The sequence below is a fragment of the Anser brachyrhynchus genome, assembly GCF_964034855.1.
Source record: "Anser brachyrhynchus genome assembly, chromosome: 6".
Classification (NCBI taxonomy): Eukaryota; Metazoa; Chordata; class Aves; order Anseriformes; family Anatidae; genus Anser; species Anser brachyrhynchus.
Window position 1 is genome coordinate 11,584,392 of NC_137700.1, and position 12,353 is coordinate 11,596,744.

At 43.2% G+C, this 12,353-nt stretch overlaps 1 protein-coding gene across 3 annotated transcripts in view; it reads left to right on the top strand.

The window, feature by feature from the left end:
• Positions 1 to 425: 425 nt before the first annotated feature.
• ANXA11 (annexin A11) overlaps positions 426 to 12,353 on the top strand; it is a 43,854-nt gene continuing 31,926 nt past the window's right edge. For 2 of the 3 annotated variants that reach the window (XM_080597267.1, XM_080597264.1), the window contains exon 1: positions 426 to 651. The gene's annotated coding sequence lies outside the window, so the exon portion shown is untranslated. Of the gene's footprint in view, positions 652 to 9,660; positions 9,775 to 12,353 lie in introns of all 3 variants that reach the window. The other variant, XM_080597265.1, reaches the window with a different exon arrangement.

Sequence of the window (12,353 nt, forward strand, 5' to 3'; positions counted from 1 at the left end):
CAGTTTGGCCGCCTCTGTGTCACGGGGCTGGCTCTTCAGGAGATGACTCACTGCAAGGGAAAGCCCAGGGTGGAGCCGTGTGTATTTCTGTTAAACAGACTTTCCACTTATATTGCCTTTTTTTCAGGCCTGTTTTGTGCAACTCGCCAGCTTATTTTTCACGCAGGAGGGCCTGAGGCTCTCTCGGAAATGTTTCACGTCATTAATACCGCACGTTGGTCTTATTAAAATAAAAATGAAGAATTGAGAAGTTGCACTTGCCTGTGCCCTTGGCTCCCGGCCGCGGCCGGTGCCGTGAGGCGAGCAGGCGCTCTGCTTGCATTTCCCCTCACGCACGCCTGTAAACAAGCCTTACAAACCAACGCCCTCCCCTTTTATTTTACTTCTATTTATTTGGAATTCTTTTTTCTACAGAAGGCTGAAACCCAGGAGTTTTAAACAAGATCCCGGGGCCGCCCCTCTTGGCTCCCGCAGGCATGCGGCCTCCCCCACCGCTCGTCGTGTAGCGCCCGGCCCCGAGCGGTCATTGCCCGCCCCCGGCCCGGCCCGAGGCGGGGCGGGCGGGCAGGAGGAGCCCGGCGGCGCCGCCCCCAGCTGCTGCCCTGCGCCACCGCCTCGCAGCGCGACCCGAGCCGCTCCCGGGGACCCGCGGTAGGAGCCGGTGGGAGACGGGTGGCGGGGGCCGGGGGGGGACGCCGGGGGTGCCCGCGGCCCGGCCCGAGCCCGCCCGGGGCTGGGGGAGCGCTGCCGGGTTCCCGGGGGGCGCTGGTCCCCGCGTAGTGCCTGGGCTTGGTTTGTTTCGAGCTTCTGGTTTTGGTGCGTGCGGGTAGAGAAGTAAACCTAAGATGGCACTTCCGTGAGAGCCGCGCTGACCTTTTTTAAGCAAACGTCTCTTTCTGCAAGCTGCTTGCAACATGCCTTGCTTTTATTTACACTGGGTGGTCTGAAAATGTCTTAATACCGAAACTGTTCAGCTCCTGCTAGATCTTAATCGTTTGTAAGACAAAAAACCAGCAGAAACGTCTCAATATTCAGAAAAGAAGAGGTCTTGCGCATTGTCAAACCCTTTCTGCAGAAAGGCAGGCTGGGCAGCAGGGAGTATACCATTTTATGCTGGGGTATTTTCCCCCTTCAGTCAGGTTCCTGGGAGTTCCTGGAAGTCTTTTCCGGATGAGGAGGAACAGCTAAGGGGCACATCTGCTGCGGGAGGGAGTGGCAGGAGAGCTGGAAGCGGCTGAGGAAAGAATGAGGACAGACGCACTGACACAGGCTGACGTGAAGGAGTGGAAAGCAAGCAGGTTGACAGCAGGGGAAGCAGTCACTGCTGAATGTTTTCATGAAGGAGCTGGTTTCTGTGACTTTTTTTTTTTTTTATCTGTCTAAAAGGATAGTTGCTGTGGGAGGTGGGGGGTTCTCTCCTCGACCTCATTGCCACCTTACCAGCGCATGATATTTGCTGTGGAATGAGTCAGTGGTCTGCTGGAGCATGTAGTGATAATGCCAGAAATGGTGCCAAACACAGCGCTAGTTGAAATTTGAGATCACAAACTTTGCCACAGCTTAGCTATTTCTGTAATTTCTTGTCTTTGGAACTGCTCTGAAAGTCACATGGACCACTCTTTTCTGACTGACGCATCAGATAATTTGCATTGGGTGTTTCCAGCCTTGCCCACGTCCCTGTGGCAGTTCTGTGGGTTTTCACCTTCCTGAAAGTGCTTTTGTGGCTACTTCTGTTACTTTTCCCTGCCTCCAGGCACTTAAACAAACAAACAAAAAACATATGTAATAGAGGACCTATGCGGATTCAGCATGGTTTGAAGGGCCTAATGATTTCGTATCTATGTCAACAATGATATTTATGTGCGTTTGTCTTGTTTGACCTTGGTATGACATCAGGAGACAAAATATCTCTGCGAATCTGAACTTAGGATTCCCAGCCTAGTCATCACACTAATTCATGTGCTACATCACTTCTTGAGCTTGTTCTTTATAGTCCCTAGTTCTGAATTATCAGAGTGAAAATTCTGTGCAATGTAAATAAAAACTAAAAATTACGGGATGGGGATATTATATAGGGTTATATAGGCAAGGTAGTTTATAAAAGAAAAAACATTTTGAAGAATAATATTAAATAATTCAAAATACATCATCTGCTCTATTACAAAATGGCAAGCCAAGGAGTTTGCTCATTTGAAGCCTACAGGATGTTGTTTCCTAGAGCTCTGACAGGTTTCAGAAGATGGAGCATGCAGAGAGTCTGTTCAGTAATATTGCATTAATCAGAGCTAAGATGCGATGAAATGTGGTAATGTTGTAGGAGTTAAAAAAAGGAAGCTATAGTTAAAGCAGAGACATATTCAAAAAGAGCAGGTGCTTTAATGGTGACTACAGAAATAGCAGTGCTTTTTCCTGAAATTTTCATTTGTTTTTAAACAAGGCTCTGTAATCACAGAAACAGCAAAAGTATATTTAAAAAGCAACAACAACAAAAACAGAAGACTGCATGTGTATGCTCAGGTGAGCGACACTTCCACCAATTTGAAACTGGAATTGTTGCAGTGTGCTGAAACAGAGGTGGTTCCTTTCCTATTGCTGTTGCCAGTTACTTGAAAGCAATTGTATTTGCACGTTAAAATACCCAAATTTAGAAGGGGAGGAGGCACAATCCAGTGCTGAACTTGGTGGCCCAAGAGTGCTTGAGGGCAGCTGAGGGCTGTCTTTGGAGCAGCTTCTTAACCTGTATTTGCCATCTTGTTCAGCCCCAGGAAGAGTGATCTGCCAGAAACTCAGCCTGGGACCCCGTAGTCTACAACTGCATTTGGTGCCAGGCTTGAATAACCTGGAGTAACTATGAGTAACAACCTCCAGAGAGCTGGAGAAACTCCCCCCAAAAGGTAGCAGTGTTTTAAGAGCTCGTCATTTTTCTAAGCCACAGTCTTAAAGTAAAACACCCAGGTTTAACTATCAGTTTTTTTCAGAAGATAGATAAATGTTTTACATGGCTTCATCTTCGAATGGATCTGTGGGTGTTGTTGTGCTTTTTTGTTTTGGGGGGTTTTCATTTGTTTGTTTCAGTTTTACTTAGTTTTTTACTGTAAACTTTAAATATTGCTATTGTGATTTTAATTTGCCTACTTGGGCAGCATGGGTGAATGTTTTGTCCTCATCCTCAGCTTTGCACATGGTGTAAAAGCTGAACTTCCTTCAGGCAGTTCCCTGAGCTGGTAAGAACATAATGCAGTACCTGCTGCAGATGATAGATAAGCAAATCAAACAGCAGCAGTAAATATTTACAGCGTACTACTTCTGTTGTTGCTTCACATTTGTTCCAGATTTTATCAAAGCTCACTACAAAACCTTGATGCGAAGGTAGATCTTGATGTGAGGTTGGAGCAGACGGAGAGTCAGTTGTGGGTCAGAGTGGAGACTTGCTGGGATCTTTCGAAAAAATATTTTTATTAACTGGGTGTGATGACCAGGCAGTCAGTCTTGACTGTGCTTAGCAGCTGGTTTTTGTGTGTGATGTGCAGAACTGTATCCGTACTACTCAGCCATCCCAGGTGCTGAGTCTGGGCCGGTGCTAATCATCAGATCAAAGGAACTTAGACTGAATAGGCTTTGTGTGGTTGTTCTCAAAACCAAAAACCCACAGAACCCCACAGCCCAGCTGTTCATGGCGCAGAGCAGGATCATGGTGCTATCTGATGGGCAGCAACTGTGCTTTCTAAGAACAGATATACAAAGAAATGGAAAGAAGGCCTGCCTGGACGTTGCTTCCTCTTTTTCTTGATGCTTTGGCTGTTTCAGAAAGAAGACACTGGCTTATTTGGTTATAGGGAAGGTGAAAAGCATATTTTGTTGAAGAGAAGGCTACATATAAAGAGCCTTTGAAAAGATGAAAAGGTCATGCTGTCGGTGACATCTGTGTGCTGCTTCCAGACCCAGCTTGGCTTTGTGCAGAGCCCATGGTGGCCACTGGAGCCCCAGCCAGCCCAGGAGGAGGCTCTGCTTGTGCTTTGTGGGCTGGGTGCTGCGCCCATGCCGGGGCACTCGTCCTTGGTGTAGGAAACTGTCCTGTACGTGTGTGAAATGTGTGTCGGTCCTTTACCATAAGGCATTTACTTTTTTTATGGCTGTTGTGAAATACCCAGCTTTCTGGTCTTTTACACCAAGTTGGTTCTTTCTTGAATATGTCAATTACTGTACAGAGAAATCGATCAGCTGAAAATCAGTAGTTCTTTCTGGTCAGAAATAAACGAAGCGTGCCCGTTTGCTCACTGAGGTGAGTGATAACTTACCAAATGTTTCTGGACACCTCTGTGTGTATGCCCTTCAATGTCTAGAAAGCATAGAAGCAGTCACCTTTAGGAAAAAGTTGATATGTTTGCAAACTCACATTTTCCAGTTTTTCAGGTGGGGGAGTCCCAAGGCCACCAGCCTGGTGCAGAGCAGAGGTGTTTGGTACGCAGTGCAGGTCTCATGTGTGCAGCTTTTAACAAAGGTCCCTTGCAGGTCTCGTAAGCATGCTTTTCTTTGAGGAGTTGTCCCTTTAAAAGCTCCGTGTTGTTATTTGACTTCTTTTGCAGCCTAGACAATGTAAATGCAGGAAGTTTTGGCAGAGAGCATAGTGGAAAACTTGATTCTTCCTTTTGTTTCTGTTGTCTCTGAAGAGCAGAGGAGCCCTAGGCTTTTGTAGCAGGGCCGCTCCTGGCTGTGCACTTCCATCTTGCACACAGCAGCTAATTACACATCAGTGGCAAGAGTTGTGCAGTTTACTATCTGGTAACTGCTTTAGTGTACTAAATACTACACTATTGCTTTAGTTCTGATGGTTTTCGTGCAGAGTGTACTTTGTGAAATGGAATAATTAGTATTTACCTATTCCGGCTTTCACTGAAGATGCAAAAGTTTGTTTTGCATGGTAAAACTTAAAATAGATCAGTATAAATTCTTGAGGCATTAGTCAGTTGAGAACATAACTCAGACTATTTATAGCATGACTGTTCTTGCAACAAATTATCTTATATAGCAGGTTATGACTTTGAAATAGAACCTCATTCTGTTATTCCTTCAAAAATCGTGTAATTCTATTTTGGAATTTCTGTTTTGTTGTGTTTTAAGGATGGTGTTGCGATATCTGTGTTGTCACACATGTTTTGACTGACTGCAATGTAAATATTCCAAAGAGAACACTGGAAGAGAGTGCTACAAAAGGAAACGCTTGGTTTGAGGCAGAGTAGAAGGCCAAAATGAAGTTGGTCTGGAATTAACTCAAGTTCTTTGGGTTTTGTCTTGAGTATGTATACAGAGGCTAGTAAGAAAACCCAGGGAGGCTTAGGATTTTCCTAGAAAAGTGTCAAACAACATGCAAAGGGAGTAAGTGTTTAACTACCTAAGTGTGACCTTCATGACGATGCAAGGTATGCTACCTGTTCTCTCTCCCCCTGTTGTCTGTTCTTCGGACCCTGAAGATGAAGGCTCCAAAAGCTAAGCACAGAAGTAGGTTTCATTCTGTTCAACCTCCTGCCTTCTCTCTTCAGTGCAGGTGAACAGTGTAGGTGTTACGTTGGCATCTTGGGCAGGCCTGGTTGTGCCAGCAGCTAGAATATGAAGTTGAACTACTTGCCCATTGAAATTTTGACCCTTTGTGAAGGATATGGCTCTCGAGTTGTTGAGGAAGCGTACTTGAGGGACCTCAACCGTTCTGTGATTCTATGACTATATGACCTCAGAGGTCCCTTCTTACCTAAATTATTCTATGATTCTATGAAATAGAAAATCTGTACTGGCGCAGGTACCATCAAAGCAACTGTTCCGCTGTCTTGAAGAATCTTACTTTGGTCATATGTTCTCATGCATTTCCCTGTTTCATGGAGAAGCATTTCTAATGCTGTTTAGATGACTCTTCAAATAGCGTTGAACAGTACAAAATATTTTAAACAGGCTAATCTTATATGTAATTTCAGTAGTGAGCAGTGGTTTTAGATTTTAATGTCTTGTTGCAAGAGGTTTGAAAATTGCAGTGCAAATATTTGCACTTTGTTTAGAATTGGTGACAGTCATCTCAGAATTTTCTGGCAGTGTAAGGCTGTAACGCTGTGATTTGTGCTTCTTACACATAACTGATAACCAAAAATTATCGGTCACACGAATGTTCTTAATTAACATTTGTGCAGCTTGGCTGTGGCTTATGGGTCTCTCTTCCCATTCAGATGTGCTTTGTTGGACATAGCATCTATCTTCTGCTCTACCTTTTTTTGACCAAGGCTTGTCAGCGCTGCCTTTTCTGATGTTTTTTTTTCCGCTCTTTTTTGCTGCAGCAGATCAAAAAAGGTAGTTTTTCATCCAATAAAATGTTTTTACAGTACTATTAATAGTAAAGCTATTGAAATATTTATATAATCAAAACCAGCAGTGCTCCTGACTTGTAATACTAGCAAACAGTTCAAACTGACAGTTTTAAAAAGACACCTTTTTGGAGTTCGTTTTACATTTTTGCCATCAATTTAGAGTTGTGGGTGTTGGTTTATTTTTTAAAGTAATGTATTTTTGTAGGGAATGGATGATGTGTTAGTACTCTTTAAATATGCATTTTGGGTGAAAACCGGAAAAGGTTCATAAAGACAAAGCGTGAGTGGTACGTTCTGTGTAAGAGGTTTCTAGAGTTTTGGCTGACATGAGCTCAACTACATTAAACCCTTTTTGGAGGGGGAGCCAATGCTGTTACCATAGTTTCTTCAAACAGGTTGGGAATGAGAGGAAAGCTAGTCAGGGAGTCAGGTGCAGAAGACTTCAGAGAAAGCCATGTTGCAGGGCTCTTCATCTGACAGGATGGATGAAGAACATTAGAGCTGGTGTAGGAGAGAACAACTTCTGCGCTGCAGTGGGTAAGCAAGTCCAAGATAAATCTTGCTTAGACTGCAGTAGGGCAATGGCGGGTAGCTAATGTGATGCTGACTGTGACTTGTCCTTGTTTTACAAAAGCATAGTGGTGGATGCCCTACGTGACCTGTAATGAAAATCCACAGCATACTGTAAGGTGTCCAATTCTGTTCTGTTGATTTCATAGTCAAGGATCAGTTTCTGAGCAGGTTTTGAGCAGGTTTGCACAGAGGAGTGCTGTAATTTATAGCTTTAGGCAGCCTTTTGTACCACATCCTGGTAATTAACCTGGAAAAGGAAAAGGCCAAGGGTTCACCTTTACTCAGTGTTCCCTGGGAAACAGTTGTAATTAAGCAAGTTATTTGGAACAAATATAGGCCGTGATATTTTCAGTTTTTGCCCTCAAATTATTGGAACTTGGCGTTGTTGGAGACTGAACAACAGCCACTAAGTAAGTTACAGAAATCCATTTGTAGGCCTTTTCTGCTGTGCTGTGGCTTACAGGAACTTGTTTTAAAAATTCTTTTGGAAAATGTATTAGAGATTACAGATTTCATGTCTTAGAAAGAGCTCTCTTCCCCCCTTCCTTTGCAAAACAAGCAGGAAAACACTCCAGAGCCTGAGCAGTTGTCTTGCACCATGAGGTGAGATAGCGGTATCCACTGCAGCAGTACAACCTAAGATCTTTATTTAGAGTTTGTAGGTGTTACTTTAAGGGTGAACACTGGGAGTGATGAGATGATTTTAACAGTATTTGTTCTATGTTTTCTTCAAGGTGCTCCCTTTTTCTGTTTGTGGGTTGTTTTTGTGCCTTTTTTTTTCCCTCTTGCGCACTGCTTCTGTTATGGCTAGGTAAACACAGAACTTGCTGTTCCTGTATCCTCCCACACAGTATTTGTATTAAAGGGTGGACTTCTGAATCCTCTTTTCCCTGTCCTGTGTCACCACTTTATTGTCAACAGGCAAGTGTCCCTCTTCACTGACAATTTTAGGAAGGTGCTATGGATGTAGCAGAATAAAAGTTCAGAAGGTGGGCTTAGAAGGTGAAAAGGAAGCAAGGTTGTGGGAGTGGTCATGGAAGTTAACTTAGAGGGGTAAATATTTGCTAAGTGAGAGAAATGGCCAGCGGAGACGTGATGACGTACGGAAGAGGTGGTGATCATGGAAGTTCTTGAATGTGAGCAGTTGGTGTGTTTGTGGATCTAGTTTGCCTGGAATCAAACCCACATGGAAAAAATGTCCTGTGAAAAGACTTGGATAAATATAGCATTCAAAAGAAGCAAAGAGACCTTTTTCATGTATAGTAACATTTTTTTCTGGGTGCTAATGAGGTTGGATTTCTCAACTTCAGCTTTACTGCTAAAAGGCTCTTTTATTTTTTCTTTCCTAATCTGAACGGAATCACCTACATGGGATTAAAAGCAAGCAAAAACCCTCCTAAGACAAACAACTCCTATCCCATTCCTCCCCACACTCCACCACACAAAAAAAAAAAAGCCTTTGTCTTAAATTTATATGTAAAGCTGTATTGAAAAAGCATCTTGTCATTTTTTTAGTGTCCTATCATTACTAAATTCACACTTGAAGTAAAAAAAAGGGGGGGGGGGTAAAAAAAAAAAAGCAAGCAGATAAACGACACGATTATCTATAAAGCTAAAAATAAATAAGCACTCTAATAATTTGAACATCAAAAATCACACTTTGACTAATAAGCATTAGGGATTTGACTTAGCTATAGGTTGGCTTTTTTGGTCGACTTTAGTAGTAATTGTCCTTTTTATTTTTTTTTATTTTAGCACCATAGTTGTGCTTACACTATAAACTAAACATTGCAAAAAAGGGTAACTGGAAGAACATTGCCAACAGATGATAATTCTGTTTTGCTTTCTGTAAAGAAGCATTATTTCTTATTCTTAAGAATGCTTTGAAGCCTGGATATTTTTCCTAGGATAAATTAGCAGGTAGTTACAGCATGCATTTGAAGATTATTATCAAGGAAAACAAGGTAAACTACAGTTTTGTTTTCTGTTGGTTTTTGAGTTTTTAAGATCATCTGCTACTGAGAAATTTGAAAATAATGCCTTCTCTGTGCTCTTTGCTATTAAACACGTCTTTGATGTGCCAATTCTTAATCATTATTCAGCTTAGGTGAGATTTTACCACAGAAAAAGAGCAGGAAACCCAGCAGCTTTGACTGATGAAGCTTCCTTGCAGTCCTGCCAACCAGTTTGAACTGTATTTGTTCCCGGTGTGGGATTGGAATTTAAACTTCTTGTAGCTCCCATCTTGTGTGGGCAAGGACCATGTGTGGCGTGTTTTCCCTGTTCCTTTGTCTCTTGCTGTGTCCTACCAGAACAGGGCTCCATGCTCCTGAGGCCATCCCTGGTCGTGGTGTCTGTAAATTAGGTGGTGAAGGTAAAGCATTGCGGTGTTCCTGGGGAATGATTAATGAAGAATGTGGTCTGGAGGCTGTTACTATGGCAGCCATTTAACAAATAAACTTAATTTTAACTTCCATATCTCAATATACATAGGGGAAGAGGCTTAGCCATACCTGTGTGTGCTTCATCCTGGCTGTCAGGAAGCACAAAGACCTGGGTGGTGACCTGGGTGGTGACCTCGGCTCTGTCTTCTGTACAAGGGTGTGTGCCACACAGTAACTGTAGGGAGTAACAAGGAGGTGCTGGAAGAGCCTCAGCGAAAACCTTGCAGAAAGACTTGGAGTTGGGGATGTGCTGCTTGACTGCTTGAAGCTCTTCAAGGTGTTTTCTTTCCTAGAGCAATGGAAGGTTCATGGATCTGGGAAAAAAAGGCGAAGAGATGGCTACTCTTCCTGGCCTCAAAGATTAATGGTTGTCTTTGACTACTAATCGTGTAGCTGAATGCATAGAGGTGGGAGTTGGTTTTTTTTTGCCTTTTGACAAAATAGTTCCCTAACATACAAGTCCTTGCAAGTAGAGAAGAATGCAGTGAAAGCAGCGTGAAATGGATAAGGATGTATTTCATTCTTTTTGTAGCAGCAGCAGCTACTTAGAAATGTGGCAGTGACCAATTAAGGATTAATTCATTGTGATTCACGTTTCAGTTCTGTGATGAAACTGGTGAGGAACGTCAATCTGCCTTATAGGAAGTCATCAACTTGTCTGCCAGTGTGGAGCTTGGTTGCCTCTCCAAGTGGTTTTTGGCTGTGTAGTTTGCCAGCTTCTACTGGAGCCAGTGTAGAATTGGAAACTCTACTGGTGTTAGCAAGTAGATTGGCCCACTGTAGTGTCTGTCATAGTATTCCTCTTAGTGTCTGTTTGGTCCAAGCTAACCTCAGCTGTCTGTTTTCCTTCGGAACCCGATCCTGAGGCCTCTCTTAGGACAGACCGTCTCATGTGCATATGACACAATCAGGAAGACATACCTAGCTCCAGGTGCATTTATGTCAGGTAATATAAGCCAGGAGCAATTTATTTAAGGTATCATTAAGTCTTTGAAGGAAATGTTGTCCCAGATTAAATCCTGAATTTTCCAGGTCTGATCTTCCAATTACAAATCAGTTCTCTGCATAGGTCATTCACAGATTTTTAGCTCTTGTAAGGTACAGAGATGGGCAAATGCTTCTCTGCATATTTTCGTCCTTCCAGATCTCCAGCATTCCCGCAGCCTGGGCTGTCCCATTGTATTGGGTTTATGTGGTGAGGGTTTGGTAGTAGGGGGCTGCAGGGGTGGCCTCTGTGAGCAAAGCCCAGCAACTGCCCCATGTCAGATCAGAGCCAGCTCCAGATCCTCCAAAATGGACCCGCTGCTGGCCAGAGCTGAGCCATGAATGACACTGGGTGGGCCTCTGGGAGAGCAGATGGATGAAAAAGACTGATGTGTAACAGCAGCTGGAAGAGAAAATAAGAAATGGATACCTGGGAAAAAGGGTGTGTGGAGCTCTCCATGGCTGTGGGGAGCTTCTAGCTCCCGGCTCCCTGCAGGGCTAGAAGAGGACACCAGCTGGGTCTCTCGCATCTGTCCTGTAGAGCCCTGGCAGCTCTTGGCTGAGTGATGAGGAGGGCGAGGAGAGGAGCACATCGTGGTGTGGTTGTGTCTGTGTCCTAGGCTGTGGCTGTCAAAGACAGGAATCAGCATCCAGAGCATCCACCTCTGTTGCATCCCTTGCCAGGAGTAATAGCTGTAATAAAGAGGAGCAGTCACCCTCCACCGCTGCAGGCAGCCCTTCTCCTCTCAGCCCTTGCTCACCTTGCTGCTCGCCTGCCAGGCTCTCCAGTGCAGTAGGAGATCTCATTGGAAACCAAGGCTGAAGAGAATATGAGAAAAATATTTACCGTGTTATACAGAACATTTTGTAAGCATTTGATAGAATATAAAACATCCCATGAGCCTGCTCTTTTTAGATATAAACCTGTTATGAACAACGTAATGTTGCCTAATCTCCAGCCCATTCTTGCAAGTAAACATGCAGAGGTAGGCCATGATGTTTGTGGGTGCCTTTGACTTCCCTGGACCTTTCTTGGGGTTTAAATGTGGGCACTTGTGATTGACAGTTCACAGAGCTAAACAGCCTGATGCTGTAAAACATAAGTAAGTTTGCCAGCTGTGCATCCTGCTTGGTCTTGTGTGTGAAGCTGGGTGAATTGTTAATGTGTTACAGCACTAAGAAAAAAAGGACCAAAGGTGCTGGTGGGGTAACGGCCATGCCCTGGCTGAGCCCCACCTCTTGCTGCTGTTCCTATGGGGAAAGGAGAATGAAGAGATGGGATGAATGGAAGGGGCAGTGCTTAGATTTGCATGCATGGAAATTATTTTTTTTTCCAGATACAGACATCCCTTCTAGTTTTACTGTTAACGAGTTTTTTTATTGCTGGGAAATAAGTGTATGTATTTATTGAGTCTGTTAGACGCTTTATGCACTGAAGTAGAGGTAGGACAGAGTTGTAACTTGTAGGCAGTTCTGTTTATTGTAATTTCTGTTAGATGACTTCTCTCTTTAAATCTAAATGAGTACGCTCAGCATGAAGTCGAAACGTTTTTTTAAATAAAGTGAAGATTTCCTAAACACATTTTTCTTTTTAAAAATAGAAAGAATTAAAAAGTGTTTTTTCATTCCACTGCTGCTATGGAAAAGAACTATGCAAGCCAGAAAGTCAACATGATTGTGCAAAAAGAAAACAATCCCACAAAAACAGTCAATAAATAAATAAATAATATTCCACAGATGAAATCCAAAACACAGCAAAACAGGCCAGATACAAAAAGGCGTGCTGTAGGGGGAAGATAGGAAAGAAAAGAAAGGGATAGTATTTGCACAGCAATTTAAAAATAGACTGGGAATTGTCACTAAAATAATCTTGAAAATGTTAAAGACTCAATGGATGCTTTTCTTGATCTGAAACCAAGCTCCTTGAGTTACTTTTAGCATTCATCCTGATAATTGCTGTGTTAATTATAAGAATTTCTGTACTCTGATATCTCACTTTTTA